The following is a 25,468-nucleotide window of genomic DNA, read 5'->3' as shown; positions in this document are numbered from 1 at the left end:
TATTCCTCGAAAGTTACCACAGTTGGTTTTGTCCCCCTTTTTAAAAATAGGTACAATTATGGACTCCTTCCATTGTTCTGGTACAATTTCCTTTTCCCAAATAGCAAGTACAAGTTTATAAATTTCGCTATTTTAATGCACTTCTACCCTCTTGTATTAAATCTGCTGGAATTTGAACGATACCTGGAGACTTGTACTTTTTCAGATTTTCTATCGCAATTTCGACTTCTGAAAGCGTGGGTTCGGGTATAAATGGCTCAGCAGTTTGTATTTCAATTTCGTCCCGATCATTTCTATTTGGCCTATGTACATTTAGTAGTTGCGCAAAATAGTTTTTCCATCTGTTTAGGATTGATGGAGAGTCTGCAAGCAAGTCATCATTCTCATCCTTGATCACGTTTACCCTTGGCTGATATCCGTTTTTAAATTCCTTTATACCCTTATATAAATCTCGAATGTTTTTATTCTTACTATTTGTTTCTACCTCATTGAGCCCTCTAATTATGTTAATTTAAAAACGGCTTTTTGCCAAAAAAAAAAGTCAGATTAATAGGCCTACAAAATGATAAATTTCCCTACATGCCTTAATTGTATAATAGAAATGCATCGAGTATCTTGCTATAAATAATTGCTATTTATCTGGATTTTGTGGTGGAGCAGTTTATTCTTTTGCACCATCTATTCTGCCTGGTTGGGCTGTTTCTAATAAGTCCCAGTTTGCTAGCTTTGAATCCATTAAATTCGTGTCTGATGCTAGTAACTCAACTTTACTGTTAGTTCGCAGTTTAATTTGTTGGCAGCCGTGACGCATGCTGGTGTGACACCCCTGCATCCGTACGAACCAAAAGCGTGTAAAAAGTGGTTCTAAAATGAATTACAGATATGGATAATTGTGTAATGAAACACGATAACAATAATTTGCTTTCATATTAGTGAACACATATTATGAAGCAAATTACACCGAATGGAGGAATAGCCTGTGTACCGCAGTAACACATCGTAACTTAGTAATGCCCGCTTAGTGGCTGGGGTCCTCTTTGTGTGACTGCGTTGCCAAGAAGTCAAGACACTTTTTGTGACGTATCCTTTACTCGTGATGATGGAACTAATACTTGATGTTGTCGAAGTCAGGCCTGCATTTTAATGCGACTAATCTGTGCATTGTAGTACAGCAACAAGCATTAACAGGCGTTTACTTGTTATGTGGTAGGAATGCGAAAAGGAGTGATTGTCGTAAGTCCTGTTTACTTTTCATAGCTACTTAACATTGGGCCATATCGATATGAAAATATCATTAGAACATTTACAGCAGGCCTGCACAAGGTTTGCGCTCTCCGAGCCGGCTCACAGGTCATGAGCTGAATGCAGATACTAGCTGCGCTCTGTATAAGGGGTGGACTGGAAGAAGGGGTGATTTCGTACGAAATGTACACAAAAGGAAATACAGTACTAGTAAGAGTGTTTATGAAATGAATTCCCGTTCATTGTTTGCAAAACTATCTTGGACTATTATTAATTAATAAAGAAATAATAGAAATTCTATAGCTACTTAAATGAGCAATATAATTTTGTTATATTTTTATTTATCAGTACATCAAAACGAGATTTTACGCTGTTGGCAGCTGAAAGAAACAGTAGCCTAATGATCGTAATGAAACATCAGTTACAGATGTTCGATGTCTGCCTTTATTAAAGTTGATTATAGAAAACAGTTGCTCACAAATATAAATGTTGAGCCAAACATAGCAATCATTTTCACAGCCAGCCTGTGTAGTCGTGGATATTATTGCTAATGTTTAGTCTTGTAAAACTCAACCAGGTTAGTAGTATTATTCAAACGATCTTTAGCCCTTAGGTCACATTGAAGATCAATAAGTTGGAGCTGTAAATCGTTAAATGTTAAATGTTATGTTCCGTCTTTTAGATTCCTCCATACTGTACTGTAGCAGTAGGTAAGCAACGTGAAACAGTTACTGAGAATAGGCCTACACACTGCACTCCACTAGATAGCTGAGTGGTCGTTTCCCTCTCCTCTACCTATAGCAAGTCTATGTCATTCTGACGTATCTTCCTCTCCGTTTCGGCGAGCGGTAAACACAGCTCTCCCGCTCCGAAGGAGCGCGCGCGCTCGTTGAGCGCTGTTTGTGCAGGTATAACCTACAGGCGTACTATTGCCAGACTAAAAAATGCAGGTTAATAGTAATATACGTAACAAGAGCGGTCGAGGAAAAGATTGAAAAAGCGAAACGTAGTTGAGCTTTTTTAATTTCCGAGAACATGAAAACAAACATACCGCTCGTGTATCGTACATTATTTTGTACGAAGAGCGTTTATTACATACCTGAAAGACGAATTTCTAATTAGTTGCAATGAAATCTCCATGTTGGTTTCTGTTTAATGACGGCAACTTCGGAAAACCAAAATATCTTTCTTCAACATTGTTGCTATAAAATGTTTTCTGTGTTTACTATACTCCAGCAGGCAGTGATATACGTCTGTCTTTTTTTTGCCCCAGTCTATAAATGCGAACTTAAAACAAACGGTAAGGTTATGTAATGATTTATTTTTGATTTTAATATTTTAACAATATTATTTATATAACCTATTGCAGTAATAACATCGGCATCTGGAATCTTGTTGATTTTTTTAACGGCTTCCTTAATGTTACTTGTATCAGGAATGCAATAAGTTTCGTGGAGTAGTAGACTTTACTTAATTTTTGCAAATATTTAAAAACAATAATTAACATTGCAATTTAGGTGAAATTGCAGTGGTAAGTTTCCAATTTATAATTATTACTATGTTGAACGTCTCTAAAAATAATATGTTAAAAGCCTAAAGCAGTAAAATGAATGTCGCGCTTAAGCGGTAAGAAGAGGGAAATTGTTATGTGTGTTACGTTGGGAATACTGAATGTGGTATTTCACACTTACCGCGTATTGGTTCTGTGCGGAAAACAAGCAAATACGCACGATCTCGCACAAAATTATATTTTGAATGACATCACAACAAAACAAGGCCGAGCACCGTTGGTCCAAAGGGTAACGTGTGAGAATCGCATCCCGTGGCCTGCCAAACTGACTGAGGTTTTTCATGGTTTCTCTGAGCCACAAAGGCAAATGCCGTATTGGGAATTTACATGACGTGATTCATCACCACCGCAATCACGAATACTACAAACATTAATCAAAATCTTTGATCAGTTACATGAACACGAGTCATCTGTACCGCACGGCAATAGAAAACAAAAAGTCAACAATAGTGAAAACGGCCTACTGATATACCCAAAGATCCTACAAACGCGATATGACGAAATATGTTAAAGCGTAAATAAATAAACTAAACAAAAAATAAAGTGGTAATGATCTGCACATTTAATGCCAATGAGTAGGCCTAAGGAAATACTGTATTGTATAAAATTGCAATTGACTGGATTCCGTCAAGAATATCTAGAGCGACATGGAAGAAGTGCATTTTAGAAGCTTTGTATTTATTTACATTCCATGGTATTCGTACATCGCTTCACAGCTAGAATATGAAGCGTATAAAAATCTTAATAGTACTACAAAGTCTTAATTATAGTCACAGTCTAGTTGAAATATATACAGAAGAGTTTTATAATATAGTCTACTAGTACAACACAAAGGGTTAGTATCGATACTTAATACAAAACAGAAATATTCATGCAGCGTTGCTGAATGTCATAAATTCACCTACAGAATAGAAGGCGTGAGAAATTAGGTACTTCTTTAATTTGACCCTAAATAATCTCATGTTTTGAGTTTGATTTTTTATATCCATAAGTAGGCTATTAAAAATGTTTACTGCCATATAACACACTTCTTTTTGATGGCACGATAGACTTGCTGATGGAGTATAAAAGTCGTTTTTGACGCATATTTATGCTATGAACTGTTGAATTAGTTACAAAGTTTTCACGATTACATACGAGGAAATTTTATTAGTGATAATATACTGACAAGGTATGGGCGTTATTTGTAGTTTTTTCAATGGTCCTACACGATTTCCTAGATTTGGCACGTAGGCCTACTATTATCCTACTTTGCAAGAAAGACAACTAAGAGAAAATGAAAGGTTGGAAAGGGCCATATTAGTTCGAGCCTGTATACTTGTGGAAATTTAGGCTAGGATTACTGCTTTAATAATGTATTTTATCTAAAGTTATTTTCATCTTATTTCATCTTTTCATTTTATTAACACGTTTCTAATTTTCTTGTTATATGTATGCTAACCTGTAACCCACTAACATATAACAAGAAAATTAGAAACGTGTTAATATCTTCAATTTGATTAAATAAATTTATAGCCTATGTGTATGGATTAATCAACCTATATTATATTTGTAGTCTATAATTTTGAAAAAAAAAATATATATATATATATATATATATAATATTCATACTTTTCACGTGCGATATTATTCTTCTCTAGTAGTAATAATATTATATTATGTAATTCCATTGCCGCTCTAATTTAAATTTTAGTTCCTATTTTATTTTACTTATTTATTTTTATTATTATTTTTTTTTATTTTCTATATTTCTCTTATATTAATATTGTATTATATAATTTCCGTAACTGTAATTTTAATTTTATTTCCTATTTTATTTTATATTCTCTTATAGGCCTCTTAATATTATATCTGAACTGCGGCCGAACACGAGCGCTGCTCATTGGTCTCAAATTTTGTTAATACTACTGTAGGCTATCTCCTTTTTTATATTGATTGTATTATTTTATTTCTATTTCTCTTGTTTGTTTGTAATTATATTCTTTATTCTGTATATTTAAATTTAAATAAATTAAATAAATTATAAGTAAAAAAAATCTACATTTAATTTTGTCAAAAACTTTAAAGGCTCAGCAAAACTATTACATTTTTGTTGTCTTTGGTATGAATGAACGTATATTTTGTATTTGACTGTCAGAAGATGTTGGTGACCATTATTAAAACAAGTGAACAGTATAACTGTACAAACGTGGAAAATCTAATCCACATGAAAGAAGTCGTCGATTGGAAGCAGACAGCCCTGTGCTGCCACTCCGCGGTCGACAGAGTAACTTTGCACTTCGCTGTACGTAGTCCCGCAATCTACCGCCAGATAGCTAACTGTTGTTGCATGGAAGATTAAATATTGTCTTCCTCTGCCATCTATGAACGAGGTTGGAAAGTGAGCCTTACACACAATAAATTATTATTTGGTACGTACTAACAAACTTTTTCAGTTTGGTTTAAAAAGTGTCGTTTATTGTTAGCCTACCCTCTTTTATTTTCTGGCCGTGTTGGTACAAATACTTTTGTCCTAAACTTTCATAGATTGAAATGTTCTGTTGTTCGTGCTTATAAGTACAGAGTAATACATTGTTTGTCCAGTAGCGTAAATCTAGCCACGGAATGAAGAAATCTTATCTCTGTCAATTCACTTTTTAGTTTATCAGCTCTACTGACAGTCCGTTAGCATAGGGGTGTCATTACTCGAGTTGATTTCTGTTTTTAAGAGTTCTTCTAATGGCTTCCCATATCATTCTGAATTTATCCAACGTTTTGTCCCTGATGATCACATACATATAATAATGTGATCAGAGGTATTATTTAAGTCTTAGAATTTTGTCACGCTAATTTATATAGGCCTACTAGTTAGGTGAAATTTGCTACTTCTGAATTTGTTCCATAAAATGACAAAGTTACAGAGTTTATATCTACCTCACTTCGATTCATTCTACCTCACTTCGATTATTGCGACGTTTTGTTCAGTGATCTCAGGATTGATTCCGCTCAGAAACTACAGCGTGTTCATAACGCGTGCGTCCGCTTCATTTGTAATGTTCGATACTATGATCATATCTCACCTTCTTTCAAGAAGTTATCGTGGCTTAGGTTACATGAGAGGAGAAATCTGCACTCACTTTCTCTCTTATATCGAATTATGCACTCTTCATCCCCCTATTATTTATTCGCTCGATTTCATACTCTCTCTCGCTATCATAATATTAATACTCGATCACAACGCGATAACACGCTAGAAATTCCACTTCACGCATCGTCTCTGTATTCCTCATCCTTCACTGTTGCTACCTCTCGTCACTGGAACTCTCTGCCGCCTGAAGTCAAGGGCTGCCGAACATTGAATTCTTTCAAATCCAAGTTAGAAAATTATCTTATGACGAGTTGCCAAACTAACTTACTATTATGACAAGTGTTGTATTGCATGTTTCCACGTATTCACATTTTTTTTTATGTTCTAATGATATTCAACTTATTTTATATTTTTGTTTTCATATTTTCCGATAATGTTATATCTCTAATGTGATAAGTTGAGCTATATGTAATCTTAATTTTCCTTATTGTGTGTACTTAGAAATATTGTATTCACTGTATACTTTGTACTGCACTATTTTATTACTACTATTAGTATTATTATTATCATTATTATTATTATTATTATCATCATTATTACTATTATTATTATTATTATTATTATTATTATTATTATTATGAATAATTGTCTTTTTTTTTGTATGCCTCATTTATTTTGACCTGCTGTTCACATATAATTATGCTTTTTTCTTTCTTTCTGTATGTTATATATTATGTCTGATTTCTTCTTATTTGTTGTTTATTTATTATTATTATTATTATCTTATTCAGTTTTGTGTGTAAAATTGTAGTGTAATTTGTAAATTTGTAGTGTTTTTGTAACGCAGTCTTTACTCCTGGTTGAGTGTTAGAGAAGGCCGTATGGCCTTAACTCTGCCAGGTTAAATAAATCATTATTATTATTATTATTATTATTATTATTATTATTATTATTATTATTATTATTATTATATCTGAAGCTGTCAGATCATAAGTAGCCATGTCTCCTTGAAATTCATATGCAGTTTTTGTAGCCTATCCACCGATTAACTTAAACAACAGTGTTCCCAATTTATGTAATTTATTAAAAATGAAATTGATATAAGGAACGTGAGCTTTAATGTTCACGATATTGCAAGTTCTGAACAAAAGCAGGCCAAATTAATTGTCGTAGGCTCATCAGACAGTCCCGCAAGCAATAATATGCTGGCGATTTTGTAGACCAAGCAACAGGAAAGTACCTACTGATAATGATCACTAGAATAATGAAAAACAAAGTAATTCGTTGTCATGGTGATGAAAAAATCTCATTTCTTTTGTAATAAGTCAGTGCCAGAATTTTTAAGATTGTGTATAAAATAAGAAAAATACCAGGAATTAAAATTACGTCTTACTTTTGAAATACCCTATACATTTTCTAACATTTTATTAGAATGTCGCTTTACACCCATTCTTTTTTATATAAAATAGGGAATGTTACATCAACAAAAGTAGCCTGCCTAATTGGGGACATTGTCAGAAATAGAATAGAGACGCGGAAGCATTAAATTTCGTTCCTTCCAGGCAGGTTAGGATTTCTTCTGTTGAAGTAAGTTACGTGGATTAGCTTTAAAGTTAGCACCAACTGTAGCATAACGATACTGTTGTATAAATTGGAGCACATAATGGCTAAATAGCAATTTTCGTTCACTAAATATTTCTAAGACTACTTTGATTCTGTTTTCCTTAAACGCAAGAGGTTTACAGTAATTAAAATCTTGCTGGCCTTCTATGCCCAAGGTTGCGGGTTCGATCCCGGGCCAGGTCGATGGCATTTAAGTGTGCTTAAATGTGACAGGCTCATGTCAGTAGATTTACTGGCATGTAAAAGAACTCCTGCGGGACAAAATTCCGGCACATCCGGCGACGCTGATATAACCTCTGCAGTTGCGAGCGTCGTTAAATAAAACATAACAGAATTAAAATCTTGTGATAAATTAAATGTAATAATTCATAATGCTGGTTGTTCAACTAATGATGATAGCAAATGTCCTATTCTGAAGGAATCTACGCAAGTGAGGTACTTAAGAATTATTATTGACAGCATTTAAGTTGGAATAAACATGTTTCTTCTTTATGTAACACTTCGTAAAACAATTCATAAATTTGTAATTCTTCGCTCTTACATCCCTACAAATATTCGTGATTAGTTTGTATCAGTCTGTCATCCAGTACGGTAGCCTATAATCAGATGGGGAGGAGCAACAGAATTTACACTGTTTGCGCTGATACTGCTTCAAAATAGGATAATTAAAATTTGCTTAAACAAGTCAATTGATTATAATAATAATAATAATAATAATAATAATAATGGCTTTATTTAACCTGGCAGAGTTAAGGCCGTAAGGCCTTCTCTTACACTCAACCAGGATTAAAAGTTGCTTACACAGTTGAACATAAAACTGGATCAGAATTAAGTAATTACATACTGATACAATTTAGGTACATAATGAGATCAAAAGAGGTAGTTACATAAAATTTACCCTATAAAATAAAAATAAACTTAGTGGAATACATATTAATGTTGTTAGAATCAAATACGAATCACATAAAAACAGAAGCCGATAATTCAATAAAAAAAAAGATGTACACAGTAAAAATAAAAATAAACACATTAGTATATATATTAGTATTAGATTACAATTAAGTAGGATTTACATAATTAAACCAGAAACCGACAATTGAATAAAATGTACAAAAAAAATAGATTAATAATAAAAAACAACACAGTGGGATACATATTGGCGTTAAGTGATAAATAAACACGATTTAGATAATGAAAATAAGAAAAAATAAATAAAAATAAATACAGTGGAACACATTCCATTAAATATTTGCAACGCGTTAGGTCTGGCAACTTATAATATATATTTCTAATTTAAATTTAAAGGAAATTAAAGTTCGGCAGCCCTTGACTTCAGGCGGCAGAGAATTCCAGTGACGAGAAGTAGCAACAGTGAAAGATGAAGAATAAAGAGATGATGTGTGGAGTGGTATTTCTAGCGTGTTATCATATTGTGGCCGATTATATCCAACACATTTGATTTATTCCGATTTTAATGTTTTCCAAATTGAACAAATATATAAATATACATTATTAAAATATTATCATAAAAATCGTCTGAAATATAAAGAACAACAACATGTTTATCCTACCAGAAGAAATCTGACAAGTCCTTTAGCTGAACCTAAATGTTACACAACCGCTGGAATAAATCACAGCGAGAATTACGGGCCAAGGCTATACAACTCTATTTTGATAATAAATCCTGATCTAGATTATTTTGAGTTTAATAAATTTAAGAAAAAATTCAGTACATCCATATCCCCTATCTGAGGTCTGATTAGTGCAACATGTAGCTAGTCGGCAATGTATGCGGTGAAGGAGGAAAGGAACTGGCTTCCCTACTGTCATTATCTTCTGGCCTAGTTGCCTCTAAGTGGTGTCTTGTTGTTATCACTTGAGGGCCAAACCTGTCTTCCGACAGTTGACTGAACAATATGTTATCTTTTCCTTTTTTCGTTTTCTTAATTTCAATATTCTACTTATCTTTCCGACTTATAATATAAAACAGTTTTGTACAATTTTCAGTCTGTCACTTATCTAAGTGTGAAATCAGAAATAAAATTCTGTTACATCAATTAAAATATTATATTATGTGAATATTTTCGACTTTTCATTTACATAATATAATATTTTAATTGATGTAACAGAATTTTATTTCTGCTTTCAGACTTAGATAAGTGATAAACTGAAAATTGTAAAAAACTATTTTATATTACAATTTGAACTTCTCTGAATTTCCAACATGACATTTAAATTCCAACTTATTTCTGTTCTTGACTTGATTCTCTACTTTTATCTTCGGAATTATCCCTGTTTGGTAATAATTGCGTTGGTTTTGTAATTTTATTGAATCTTTGTGACGTTTCATTTAGTAGCCTACATAATAGTTATTTATAGGAACCGCCCCTGAACACGAGCTTGCTCAAACGGGTGTCAATAATAGGTCTGTGTCTGAAATACACACAGCATTAAATTAATATTGATAAAGAAACCGTAGAATAACATCATAATTCAAAACGTGAAACATGATATGAGGTGAGAACTAAGGCCTATTATACAGTTGAGACAGAAATAATATAAAAGTCAATGGGCTAATCAGACGGACATTTTGAAAGGAAAACATTAGTAGACTGAATTACAACTTTTCGATGTGAATTCAGTAGATCCTAATTTTTTAGCAAGCCGTCAGTGTCTCCAGCCTGGTCACGATACCAGGACTACGTGCATGAAAACAACTAAGCTTGTCTGTTTGGTTATGTGCATAATTTTATTTCTCGACGGTACAACTAACTCAGTTTCCTTTAATGTGCCGGAAGGCCGCAATTTCCGAGGATGCAGATCGATGGAACATCCAGATCTGACGGGTCATGGAATCTTAGCACAGATCACGTGTGACACCTGCTATAGTCTGTCCGTTGTGTACGAAGCTCACTCTTAAGAACTCATTCCTTATCACTTTAGGAAGTTGGTACCAAAACTGTTGTGTTCTCTACCGAATGAAAAGTAATACCGCATCTCTCAATGTCATTGAACCAGAACAGCAAATATGTAGGCCTACAGCCGGATGGTAACCAAACATGAGCCCCAAACGTCCACGGCAGGCATGTCAATTGATGCCCACAGGAGCAAGAGCGCGCTTTAGAGCCCAGGAGAGCCTGAGCGTTTTACAGCGGAAAGGAAAGAGACAGACGAAAGAGGTGGTATATGCCGCTTGGTCGAGCTATATTCAGGGATGGCCAGCACTGATTCAATAGATAAACGGAAGAGAACTTATTAAAACTGTATCCATGTTAATTTTTAGATTTGCCTGAGAAGTATAAGTGCATTATAAGAATGTAAGTTTTAATGTTAATACTCATTTTTCACAAGTTTGATTTTTTTATTCAAAAGAAACATTTTCTCAACTTTTCGTTTAGAAAAGTGAAATTTTCAGATATAGGCCTATTTATTTAGTAGCCTTACAGAATGTTTTCGTAAATCTAATATACCGTAAATACTTATTATTGAAGATAGTGTATTGAAAATTTTGAAAATATTCGCATGGAAATTGTTTGTAAGGAAATGAATTAACAAAGCAACTACTGTTCCATCATAAGCAAAAGATACGTGCCCATGTGTTGTAAAAATGTCAGCTCTATAGCTTCAGCAGATTTCTAGAAAATAATTTAATATCCTGATGATAGGAAGTTGCTCACAAATATCACCTTAAAAGCATAATGCGATAAGAGTTTTGTTATGTAATATTAGTTACACTTAAAACAGATACAGTACCTAGGTAACTTTGCTTTGTACTGTAATATTGTTTTAATTAGTTTATTGATTACTTTTGTAAGGCTAAAGATACCATCAATATAAATTCCAACTTATCATGTCATACTCAATCTCTTTCTTTGGAATATCACTTTCTTTATGAATGATGTGTTTCAAGCATTTAATACAGTATAATATAATATACTACTATGGAATTTAAGTGAATATTCCTTCTCAACTCTCTATTATGTTATTAAGATTTAAAACACAAGTGGAATATTAAGAAATCAGTGTTAGTACTTTTTTTTCACGGACAATATAGATAATATTAAACAGAAAGAAGCCATATAAAAATAACGACATAAAATTTCACGTTCCGTTTGAAGTTTGTGCACCACTGTTTCCTTAATCCAACAGGTTGCTTATTCATATACACAACCCTTCCTCTTTCCATACTTAGCGCTTGCTGCCCGCGCACGACGTCAAGGTCAGAAAAATGCGCTTGCTTGGACATCACTGGTCCACGGCTTTAGAACAGGAAAAGAATAAACGAATAATGTAAAAAAAAAAACAAATAATAATTTGTAATTATAAACTTCGTAACTCCCAATCTAAAATAATATTCCCATACCTATAGGCTATATAAAAATAACATATAAAGTATACAGTTATGATTCCAGCGTCATTATAACAAATAATAATGAACATTTTCATTTTATCACAAGAAATAGGCCTACGCCTTTTATGATCAGAAAAAAATATATATTTGTACTCTGAAAATATTCGTTCTACGTCGCAAGACTAGAATAAGATACAGTATTTATTACTTCCATCAGGTGAACAACTACTTTGTGAGTCTAATAGTGTATCTCGTATGTGGCACATAATATTAAACCCATAATTGTTTTAAAGAAAATGATTCGTTTCTCTTGTAATGACAGCTAGGAAGTTCGTATCGTAACTGCGATGTTGAACTTGGACTGTAACGCAATTGAATGCATAGCAGCATGAGACGTCAACATTTAACGAAGAATAATCCGGGAAAAAATAAACGTGTTACACATTCCTGTTTGCATAGTTATTGAATAACAGACGAGTTTACTTTTTTTGAATCATACATAATATTCACATTGCGTAAATAATACAATAATAACAGATTAGCTCACTTTGTTCAGAACCTAAAATATTAATAAAAATTAACAACATTCTTCAAACTATTCACGACTGCACACAGCTCCACAGAATGCCACTATGCGGTGTTTATGTGAACTGCTTATCGTCTGTAGCGAGCGGGAGCAGAGCGAGGCGCGGGGGACATCTATACTCCTCGCTGTACTCTACTGAAATCTGTTTTAGTACGAACTTCCTACCTTTACTTATGATATTTTCGTAACAATGACTGAAGGGAGCTTAAGTCATCAAGTTACGTTAAGCATTCGACTCTGCTGTAAAGATGCTTCATATGCCGCTAATTTTGAAGGTTTTTTGGATTACAAATGCGTAAGGAACTGTAACGCAAGATGTTTAGTACAAGGGTTTTAACTTCTTTTTAACCTGAGTTTACTTATTTATTGTAAAAACATGAGACTTACATTCTAATAAGTAACAACTGGATATTTTACAATAATAATTTTTGAAATGATTGTTTTAAGAATGACAAAATGCAAGGTAGATAAATGAAAGTTCCTAATGACTATGTATGTATGTCTGCATTATCTAATCGGATTGGGGATGTTTGTTTGTTAATAGCGATTTCATGAATATTACATTTTGGAAGATGAAATTATATTTACTGAAATCCTCTCTTCTCTAATCAATGTACGCTATGTAACGTAGCCTATGTAATATACAATTTGTATGTGTTGAGAACACAACTTCAAATGACGTCATGGCATTATTTTTTTGCACGATAGTGTGTTTTTTTCGTCGTTACAGCAAACGGCCGCCACTATTGGAAGGTGATTTTACTGAATTCAGAGGTGCCAATTAGATACGTATGTTGAAGTATTACAAATAACTGGTCTAGGGTTGTAATTAAAACAACTCCTGCCATCTACCGACACCTATGATAAAGTTCTTGCTCAGAATCAGTCAACTGGTCATAGTCTAATGTTCGTAGGTACTGTAGGCTTATATTAATATTTTTAAAAATATTATTTTCAAAATATACTATCGTGCAAAATATACTGTACAATACACGTTTGTGAAGTGCATTACAAAATCTCGAAAATTGAAAACTCGCTCGTTTTTCAGACTTTTCCTCAATTTCGTAAAAAAGCACTTCCCAACCTTGCAGTCTATCGTAATATACTATTATCATTGCAATAAACATTCGTTCCATAATATTGTTACAACCAACTAGTGTACTGATTTTCTCATGAAATTTCGGCCAGTATATGGGACCGGTGCCCACCCAGCAACGTGATGCACTTGGAGAGCTACGATAGGTAGCGAAATCCGGTTGCGAATACCAGCTATAACGGCTGGGGGGATCATCGTGCTTACCACACGATACCTCCATTCTGGTTGGATGATCGTCCACCTCTGCTTCGGGATGTGGGTGTGAGGCCAGCAGCCGGCTGGTCGGTCTAGGCCCTTCATGGGCTGTAGCGCCACGGATTTTTAACTAGTGAACTGTCGCATGACTCTCTTATTGTTAGTGGTTGGATGTGTCTGCATGTAGCACACGGTTCAAATCCACTCACTACGTTAGAAAGTCTCAAGTCGTAGTCCACGTGAACGTTACAGGACAGTTCAGTTTCTCGAAAGCACAGCAATCTGGAATACTGTGTTCGACACTCCGTGAGCACGGATCACTGATCGGTAAAGTGAATCAGTGCGTTTCGTGGCTCAGAGCGCCATTCCCAGTCACGTGGCAGGACAAGGTCCAAGGGTGAGAATTTGTCCGGGGCTACTCCGTTTTCCTCGATGTTACAAACGCTATTTGTTTTACGGTAGGATGTAGAAGCGGATCCGAGATATCTGGTGACCGTTATGGACCTAGCTGAGTCATCTCTCAGGTATCTATGTTATTGAAAATCAATTTATCTGAGCCTTCTCATGTGTGTGTGGAGCAACAGTCGTTGCTGAATGGTCCAGTTTCGTACATGACGGTCGATAAGATGTCTTGAAGTGTGATTTTTATGCGGCCGACGTGCAAAGTAAGTGTGGATGCTCGCTGATGAATTAATTTCCGTCTTCGAACTCTATTACAGCAGGCTCGACGTCATTAAAGCGTTCTGGGTATCGACTTTTGTTGGCATGAGATGCTAACAAACATAATTCATCAGCAGTTATAAAATCCAGCAGACACTGTTTTTCCTTCACGTCGCCATTGTTTCTATTTTGCCGAGCACTTACAAAACACAGCAGAGGTTTGTGCAAGCGAACAACGGCAGCGTCCTCTTTTGTTTCTAAATGACGTAACATCAAGCCGCGTCACATTGCTTTTTACCGAAAACAATGACCACGTGGGGGAGCCGACCCATTCACTGCCCCGCTGGTCATTTAGGTCTTTGTTCCTGGTTTGTAATTTTTTCGTATAAGAGAAAAGGGAAAACGAGCAATACGATACAAGAGAGGCTCCTGGAGATCTTTATTTAAAGTGGAACTAATGTCCGTCTCGGTGATTGAGTTCGAGCCCTTTTCCACTTCGTCACTGAGTTGCAGTCTCCATTAAACGCACTTTTATTGCTTGCAATATCCACTCTGTTATTTGTAGGGAACCTGACGGGTTTGTTGCTTTCGAGGTGTCAAAAAGAAATGAAAATCATATTATTATTATTATTATTATTATTATTATTATTATTATTATTATTATTATTATTATTATTATTGTTGTTGTTGTTGTTGTTGTTGTCTTCTTATTCATCTACAAGGATACGTATAATGTCCTATTATTATCGATCCAGCTTTTTCTCGATCTTCCGATTTTTGTCATTCCTGTTGGTGGAATTTGTTTCTGCATCTTATCTTCTGTCTTCTATCCGTCTTAAGGCTGATTCACAATAAACCGGAAAGGAGAATCGGAACGAAAACGAAAACGGTAAAATTGTTAAAATGTGTACTTTTAAATGTGAGCATTCACAATTGACGAAAAGCTTGCCGGAGCCCGGGATCGGGAACGGAGTGTTGGCCAAGTTTCAACTTTGGCGTTCACGTTTCCGATCACAGCCCACTAGATTCATTCTATTGCCATCTAAAAGCTATTTCGTCGTCGTATATTTTGTAGCAAGAAGACCGTGACATAACCTATGCATTATTTTGTTCTGTGCTGTGCATCATGGAGCAAGTTTTATTTGATGAGATTCTAATATTGAGTGTTGAGGAAAATCCTCACGTTTACGATAAACGGCGCGCCTCGTATAAAGATGAGAAAATGAAGGAGAATACGTGGCTTTCAATATCTGCGTCTTTGAACACAGATCGTAAGTGAATCATATTTTATTACTGTATTGGTTGTATTACACACTACATATTCATGCTTCAATTCAATAACTACTGTTGTGTTCATTTTTGTTCTATTACAAATGTTTCTTCTCTAATTATTTTACGTTATGGTAGACTTAAAATAGGTTGTGATAATAAAGATGCATGTGCATATTTATAGTACCGTACCTAATGAAATGTTTCAGTTGAAATTTCGAAGCTGGTTAACCTGTGTTTATGTTGGCTGCCTTGTACTCATGAGAGAACGCCATTGGTCAATTATACACAAATAACATCAGACTGTGTAATATCGACTTTACATATCGTTATTGACATACATATCGATATGCATAGTCGTCTACGTTCTCGGTTTATTGTGAATAAAAAATTTTCATATTCACATCCTCTGCTTCTCGTTTTCATTCTGGTTCTCGTTCCCGGTTTATTGTGAACCAGCCTTTAGATGGAGACAGAAATTCTGGTTTTGTTTTTTGGTTCTTTCTGTGAGTTGAAAATATGTTGTCGAATGTGTTCATTTCTCTGATGGTGTAAAAGAGTGAAACTACACGTCGGAGAAACTTCACATTATTTCATTCTGTTTTTTTTGGGGGGGGGGACACTCAGTTCACAGCAGCATGTTAGTGAAGCCATAACATAAGCTAAATAATATAAACAAGGTAAATGATAGGAAAGTTTAATTAAGGATGATGAAATAAACCTGAATCATTTTAAAAGGTACAATTGTTGAAAGAACAGTGTTGACAAATAAAGAAACAAATGCTACGGAGGTGATAAAACAAACAAATGCTAGGGAGATGATAAAAATTGTAGGATAAGCAGCCATGATTGGCTAAAACACGTCGTTCCGTGCCATTTTATTGGTTAAAAGTAGTGTGATGTAGTAAAAGAATAATATAGTCGAAATAAAATAATTTTCAGATTATTGTTGTGAAAGTCATGACGACGTCGAGAATATTTTTAAACGATACCCTATATTTTATTTCAGTATCACTTATTATTGTAAGAATTTAATTATTGATACATTTTGTTAGTCCTTGTATTGTGAAAACAAGCTTATTGTTGGAAAGAAACAGAAAATGAGAACATTGAGATTCTAATGATGGTAGGATTTGGTGACAGAAGTATGCTATGCACACTTTTTAACGAAAGTCATTAAAATCGGTCACCTATTTCTCATTAAACTATGTGAATGTGATAGAAACGAGATTTAGAGAACATGGACATGTTACAGACAAAAAGGATCACTTTCTTTTCTTTCGATTTCGACAATAAAACTCCTTTCATAGCACAAGGACTAACAAAATGTAGTCCATTAACATCTAAATTGTTCCACAGTAACTATACTCCAATATGAAACAAATGAAGTCTCGCATAGCGACAAAAAGAACATAATATATGCTCTTTCAGATGATATAAACAAACTGTGGGTACATTTAAGAATGTTGTCGATGACGTCATAACTCGAACAACAATAGCCCCAGGAATATTTAGTTTCCATAAAAATATTCCTTTCTAAATACAAGGTTTAGCGTGTCTGAGCTCTTTGCCCCAAACGCCTCATTGAATTTAATTATGCCTTACTTCTTTTCAAATATATACTGGGTGTTCAGTTCAAAATGTGTCTTGGCTCGCTGTATGCCGTCATGTGGCTAGTTGATGAGCCTAGAGAATTCAATCTTCCTACACTTCCGCAGCTCAGGTGTATAATCTAAGAGGCAGAGAAGTTGGCTAGCAAGTACGGCGTTCATTCTGAAGAGTACGTACCGATACGTACGATAACGCCGGTAGTGGCAGGAATGTGAACTGTTTGGAAATACGTACTGTCGGGATATGGGGAGAGGGTTAAGACGATTACTTACGTATTTGTTGACATTAACTTCGACGGTCAACATGGACACGGAGCATTTGATTTGTGTTGTGGAATGTTACCGTACGCAACCGATGATAACAAATACACTGCGTACGACTTGCCGGCGCAAAACACAGTTCGAAAGAGGTTATGGTAGCACACAGACCGTACAGACCGCCATCTGTTGCTACGACGTTCAAGTTATACCGTACACGTTCTCAAGTTCAGATTGAAGAACGCCTTAAATAATAGGCAACTTCTCTAACATATCAGCTGAAACTCGCTTCAAATCGGTGACCCAACAACAGTGACGTCATGACACACTTTGAAATGAACACCCAGTAGTTACAATGTCATACATTGTGTGGGCAGCCTTAAGGTCTTCATTGAGTGTTGTATTACTAATCCTATTTTCTACTGTGGCTTCGTATAAACTTTTTATTGTCTTCACAAGGTGTCTTATTATTATTATTATTATTATTATTATTATTATTATTATTATTATTATTAACGATTAGGGAAAACACGGGAATTTTACTTGAAGCAAGTAAAGCGATCGGTTTGAAAGTAAATCCCGAAAAGACAAAGTATATGATTATGTCTCGTGACCAGAATATTGTACGAAATGGAAATATAAAAATTGGAGATTTATCCTTCGAAGGGGTGGAAAAATTCAAATATCTTGGAGCAACAGTAACAAATATAAATGACACTCGGGAGGAAATTAAATGCAGAATAAATATGGGAAATGCTTGTTATTATTCGGTTGAGAAGCTTTTATCATCTAATCTGCTGTCAAAAAATCTGAAAGTTAGAATTTATAAAACAGTTATATTACCGGTTGTTCTGTATGGTTGTGAAACTTGGACTCTCACTCTGAGAGAGGAACATAGGTTAAGGGTGTTTGAGAATACGGTTCTTAGGAAAATATTTGGGGCTAAGAGGGATGAAGTTACAGGAGAATGGAGAAAGTTACACAACGCAGAGCTGCACGCATTGTATTCTTCACCTGATATAATTATGAACATTAAATCCAGACGTTTGAGATGGGCAGGGCATGTAGCACGTATGGGTGAGTCCAGAAGTGCATATAGAGTGTTAGTTGGGAGGCCGGAGGGAAAAAGACCTTTGGGGAGGCCGAGACGTAGATGGGAAGATAATATTAAAATGGATTTGAGGGAGGTGGGATATGATGATAGAGACTGGATTAATCTTGCTCAGGATAGGGATCAATGGCGGGCTTATGTGAGGGCGGCAATGAACCTCCGGATTCCTTAAAAGCCATTAAGTAAGTATTATTATTGTTGTTATTATTATTATTATTATTATTATTATTATTATTATTATTATTATTATTATTATTATTATAGATGAAGATGAATAGGACAGAAAGTCTGTTAGACCTTCGATGATCAATGGGTGTTGCCTATACATTGAAGCTGCACACATTGCCAGCATTTCTTTCAAGAGACAGGAGAGTGCTGGTACAGTCCTTCTACTATTAAAATAAATGTGACCATGAAAACTTAGTGTGACAAAATCTCTTCCACTTGTGTGACGTCAGATGCATTGTAGCGAGATGAAACACCGTTGTGCAGAGTTCAGTGTGTAGTGAAGGTGCCACAATATCTGTTCAGAGCCAGAGTTGATTCATTTTGCCGCACCAGGGACTGTATCGACGGCGGATTGATCGATGTCCCCGGGACACGACACAAAGGCAGATAGAACCGGTGTGACATACGTTTGATGTGTTCTTATGTTGCATTTCTTCACGCTTCATTGTCGCCCAGTTAGATTTATCCCCATTTGTTGCATTGTTTGGTGAAACAGATGGTTTCTCCGATTAGGGTGCGTTGGAGTGACGATTCTGTCAATGGGCTTAATTGCCTCTGGGTGGGGTAGCTGTGAGCCTATTGGCCTTTTAAAGTGACAGTTACTTTATCGTGGCGTACATATCCACGGCCTCAGGTGGAAATTAATCGTGTTTAGCCGTGTTCAATCGAGTGGCGCCGGATCTTGGACTTGTGTGCTCATGGCTGAGAAGTTAATGTTTAATGTCGGTAAATGTCCAGCAGGGCACCATTCCAAACATTTTTTGTGCTTTGTTTCTTTATTTCTATTTGTACAGGCGCCACTCTTTTCTGGCGAGTGGAAAGGATATTATACTAATCCTGGTGCTGTGGTAATGAGATTCTATAGTTATGTTAGTTATACTCATTATTATTATTATTATTATTATTATTATTATTATTATTATTATTATTATTATCATTATTATTATTACATTTGTGGTAATGGTAGTAGAGATCGAGATTGTCAAGGTTGTTGAACTAGAATAAATTCGAGAGACTGTTGAACTAGAACAAAATGCCGAGATTGTTGAGGTAGAAGTTGTCGAGATTGTTGAACTAGAAAAAGGTGTCGAAGTTGTTGAACTAGAAGAAATTGTCGAGGTTGTTGAACCAGAAGAAGTTTTTGAGATTGTTGAACTAGAGGAGGTTGTCGAGGTTGTTGAATAGAAGAAATCGTCGAGGTTGTTGAAGTACAGTAGTAGAAGTTGTAGAGATTGTTGAACTAGAAAAAGGTGTCGAAGTTGTTGAACTAGAAGAAATTGTCGAGGTTGTTGAACTAGAAGAAGTTTTTGAGATTGTTGAACTAGAAGAAATCGTCGAGGTTGTTGAACTAGAAAAAGGTGTCGAAGTTGTTGAACTAGAAGAAATTGTCGAGGTTGTTGAACTAGAAGAAGTTTTTGAGATTGTTGAACTAGAGGAGGTTGTCGAGGTTGTTGAATGGAAGAAATCGTCGAGGTTGTTGAAGTAGTAGAAGTTGTAGAGATTGTTGAAGTAGAAGTTATCGGAAGTTGTTGAAGTAAGATAAGTTGTCGAAGTTGTTGAACTAGAAAAATGTTGAAATAGAAGAGGTTGCTGAAGTGGTTGAGGCAGAAGAGGTTGTTGAAGTAGTTGAAGCAGACGTTTTGGAAGAAGTTGTTGAAGCAGAAGTGGCAGTTGTTCAAGTGGTGGTGGTGTGAAAGTCATTAGGAACAACTACAAAGTGTACAGTAATTCTAAATGAGGGCCAGATAGCCATGGTGGAGAGAACACTGATGAATACAGGACTGCACCACGTTTCCAAGGTTGGCTGTACTTCGCCTTCAGCTGAGGAGGGCATCCTCCAGATAATAAATCCACTTGAGTCACAGAGTACAAGTTACCCTTCCCGCCACCCCTCTTCCCTTCGTTCACCGAGCCATTCTTAGAAACTTCGTGAATTTCAATGAAAGAAATCCGATCTACATTTATGCAACAACTGATCAGACATTGAACCAACAACCGCGAGAAAGGATGGATTGATAATGCTGTAATGCTGAGCCACCAGCTGCTATAGTATCTACGGCGTGGAAATGTTGGTTCATAGTATAATAATAATAATAATAATAATAATAATAATAATAATAATAATAATAATAATAATAATAATGGTGGTGATGATGATGATAATGGTGGTGATGATGATAATGGTAATGATAATACTAATAATTACAATAATAATAATAATCATCATCGTCATCATCATCATCATCATCGGGAGGAAATTAAACGCAGAATAAATATGGGAAATGCCTGTTGTTATTCGGTTGAGAAGCTTTTATCATCCAGTCTGCTGTCAAAAAATCTGAAAGTTAGAATTTATAAAACAGTTATATTACCGGTTGTTCTGTATCGCTGTGAAACTTGGACTCTCACTTTGAGAGAGGAACAGGGATTAAGGGTGTTTGTGAATAAGGTTCTTAGGAAAATGTTTGGGGCTAAGAGGGATGAAGTTACAGGAGAATGGAGGAAGTTACACAATGCAGAACTGCACGCATTTTATTCTTCACCTGATATAATTAGAAACATTAAATCCAGACGTTTGAGATGGGCAGGGCATGTAGCACGTATGGGCGAATCCAGAGATGCATATAGAGTATTAATTGGGAGGCAGGAGGGAAAAACACGTTTGGGGAGGCCGAGACGTAGATGGGAAAATAATATTAAAATGGATTTGAGGGAGGTGGGATGTGATGATAGAGACTGGATTAATCTTGCTCAGTATAGGGACCGATGGCGGGCTTATGTGAGGGCGGGAATGAACCTCCGGGTTCCTTAAAAGCTAGTAAGTAAGTAAGTATAATAATAATAATAATTATAATAAATACAGTATTAATAATGACGATATTCTAACTCGTAAGGCCAACGCTGTGCACGGCTGCGTCAAGTGACTCTCGTTCCACTCTCGTTGTTGATTCAGGTGCTCCTTCACGTTTGTTTCTCTCTGTTGCTGACTTTCAATTCTTCTATTCTCTCTCCTTTTTATTCTTTTCTATTATTTCTTGTTCCCCTGTTTTCCTACCTACCCATCCCAGGACTTTTTTCTTTCTTTTCAGCGAGTCTCAATGCTTCATTAGAAATCTCGCAGTCATTTTGGAGACATACGGTATGAACAATGGGGCTTCATTTCTGAGAGGAATAATGGCAACAATAACACCCTGGCATTCCACCATTCATTCAGACCTCCTCCTTTTTATGTCAATGTGCTCGTATTCTCTTAGGCAAAAGGACCTAACCGCCACTTTGATCGTAACGTTACACGCTCCATGTCTGCAAGCTTCAGATGATGTTACATTTCTGTGTGGATCTGGCTTGTAATGAAATGTGTCCACCTAGCACAACTCATGCACAGGAGGGACTCGAACCCACCATCATGGCATAGAACACGTCTCTTGCGAATGTTTACTAGGCAACAATTTTTATTTTCATATTTTTATTAAAAATGTCTTGTTGATGGTATGAAGAATAACCCGCTCACTGATACATTTAGAAAGGCCTCTGCACAGGTACGCATTGTGTGTAATATACGGTGACTAAAATAACAGCCTGAATCCCAGCGAGTTTACGTGGAACTGAATACGGTGTGGAGCAGGTTTTTCTCTCTTTATATCAGTTTCTATTGTGACAAAATACTCAGAATATAGCAGAGTTTCATGTACGGCAGCCGTACCGAAAATGTGACTCGCGAGCACATTGTGGCTCGCAATGATAGCTGTGCATTTCTCTTACTTCCTACCTCCCCCAGCCCCCACCCTCTCACTCACTGGAGTCAAACTCCGTTCCATTTGTATTTGTCTCTGACCTGCGAGTGGCGTATCGTCGCAATGTCTCTCTCGAAACCATGTACCTCTACAAAAACGAAAGTTTCAAGTAGGGTGGGAGGACGCATTTTTTTTGCTGCCAATATGATAATAATAAATGTATGATTTGTTCACAAGTATTACCAGGAAACGGTTGTACAACATAAAACGGCATTATACTACATGTCACTCAGGAAACATTAAAAGGTTAAGTGTTATTATTATTATTATTATTATTATTATTATTATTATTATTATTATTATTATCTCTGTACCTCGATCCTTTTTTCAGCAGATATACGAATAATGCGGTTAGCTCACAGATTTACAATGTGATGTTAAATGAAAGCTAGATGTAGGCCTAAGGACTTGACAAATGTTGAACTTTTCAAATCTTTGCCAAAAAATAAATATTTGAAGCTTCGTTCTTTCGCTTCCTCTGTTGAAGCCATGTTCACTACAACTTACGTTTGTGAAAAAATTATTTTCAACAATGAAAATAGTAAAAACCAAATTTAGATCACGACTGACAGACAAATACCTTCGTGATCAACTACGACTGGCAGTAAATGACATAATTTCTTTTTTTGAAATTCTGTCGCAGAGACATTCTGAAGACAGTTAATTTTAGGTTGTGATAATGTGTCCTATGTTTTCTTGTTCATTTCTTTCTTCGTTGTACGTACTAAACATTACTTTGTAAACTTATACTGTATAAAATTATATTTATATTTAAATATTATATATTGACGTAAGGAAAATGAAAATCCATTCATAAGTCAGATAGTTGCTTCACTTCCCCTTTGGGTGTCCGCCTCCCTCCATAGGTGCTATGCACGTTGCAAGTTACACAGTGGCTCGGCGCACGATCACATTTTCGCCACGGCTGATGTACGGCATCAACAGTCACATGATCAGAAAACCGATTGGGGCGAAATATAATTATTGTATATAAGAAATAATTTACTTTTCACTCTTTAGTCTGAAACAAGTGTATGATATGACCATATTACATTTTTTTAGGGAAAGGAAAAATATGTAGGCTTATATAACTCAAGACTGATTGAGTCGCAGGGTTTTGCGTAGGACATAGGCTACTAAACAAGAAAATTGTTTTGAACAAAAGTGAATAACGATTCCGGACGGGACAGGCACGAAGTTCTGTTGAACCGTTTAATTCGCTCTGTGATGCTGATTTTGGGCCTGTTTGAATCTTTTTGATCTAATCTTGTTTTGTCGTCATTTCTTGTTACGTTCATAAGCAAAATTGTGTGAAATTTTCAAAATATATATAACTTCCTGAAAAAGGAGCAAGGATATAAAATTAATTTCGCTTTAAATAAAGTAAATTAGCATTTTACCAAGTAGATCTCTTCAAGCGCTTTACAATGACACCAAACAAAAATATATTACGTCAACCAGATGCCGAGATATCCATCGGACGACGTCCGAAGATGACTGCGCGCAGTCAAACAATTGTCATCTTCGGACGTCGAAAGTCGGAGGGAGGGAGAGGTGCGCGTGACTGCGCTGGGTATTACCGCTACGGAACGCCTTGCTCTATAATAATGTAGTATAATCGTTGTAGGTCTATTTCTTTAAAAAATCATAATAGTTTTCGCTATAGGCCTACCATTACTTGCGAAGTGCAGCCACTATACTGATCCGAGTTCATAGACGTACTTATACGTCAGAAAACAAATCCGACTTTCTTATTAAGATAAGATGCAATTGTTTTTATCCTCCAATCTTTATATACTTCCTTCTAATCGTGTAATAGTCAATTAAATCCCACTCGAGTTTTGATTTTTCTCTAAATAAATCAAAACCTCTAGTGACATTACGTAGATAAACCAATTTTTTGTTGTTCGCAGAATGGCGCTAAGAAATGGAAGAAGAAAGGAGATGGAGGACTTCAAATTTGGTGAGTTGGTCTCACCTCACTTTACTGATTAAATAGATTAAGCCTACGAACGACGCTCGTACCTTTTGGATATTAAATATACGTAGTATCATTATATTGAAGGGAACACATATAATAATCACGGGGACCAAAGCATTGCTTCTAACATTTATTTCAAATAGGAAGTCATATGCTTATTAATTCTGCCTGGTTCGTTCTTCCTGCCTTTTTATATTAAACTTTATCAGCTATTTCCGCAGACTTCAAGTAAAGTAGCCTACCTACTTTTCTTTTTATCGAACAAGAATAAGTTCAAATTAAAAGTGCAATTAAATAAAACCATACGTTTCATTCTTCCCAGTGTTTTTAATATTCTTTGATAGTATTGTTGCTTGTTCAACATATGATATAGGTACTTAGAATCTCAGTGTTTTTAATATTCTTAGATAGCATTCATCAAATGATATAGCTAGGGTCTACTTAGAATCTGTGTTTTTAATATTCTTAGATAGCATTCATCAAATGATATAGCTAGGGTCTACTTAGAATCCCAGCGTTTTTGATATTCTTAGATAGCATTCATCAAATGATATAGCTAGGGTCAACTTAGAATCCCAGTGTTTTTTTAAATGGTAGTATTGTTGCTTGTTCAACATATGATATAAGTTAGGTACTTAGAATCTCAGTGTTTTTAATATTCTTAGATAGCATTCATCAAATGATATAGCTAGGGTCTACTTAGAATCTCAGTGTTTTTAATATTCTTAGATAGCATTCATCAAATGATATAGCTAGGGTCTACTTAGAATCCCAGTGTTTTTTTAAATGGTAGTATTGTTGCTTGTTCAACATATGATATAAGTTAG

The 25,468-nt window shown here is 35.4% G+C and overlaps 1 long non-coding RNA gene across 1 annotated transcript in view; it reads left to right on the top strand.

The window, feature by feature from the left end:
* The window catches only part of LOC138697194 (uncharacterized), a 334,730-nt gene extending 310,107 nt beyond the window's left edge, over positions 1–24,623 (top strand). The window contains exon 3 of the long non-coding RNA XR_011331556.1: positions 24,574–24,623. This is a non-coding gene — a long non-coding RNA (uncharacterized lncRNA). The remainder of the gene's footprint in view (positions 1–24,573) is intronic.
* The last annotated feature ends 845 nt before the right edge of the window (positions 24,624–25,468 follow it).

The sequence above is a fragment of the Periplaneta americana genome, chromosome 3 (genome assembly GCF_040183065.1).
Source record: "Periplaneta americana isolate PAMFEO1 chromosome 3, P.americana_PAMFEO1_priV1, whole genome shotgun sequence".
Classification (NCBI taxonomy): domain Eukaryota; kingdom Metazoa; phylum Arthropoda; class Insecta; order Blattodea; family Blattidae; genus Periplaneta; species Periplaneta americana.
The sequence above is the reverse complement of the archived record's forward strand: the minus strand, read 5'-3'. Positions and strand labels throughout refer to the sequence as shown.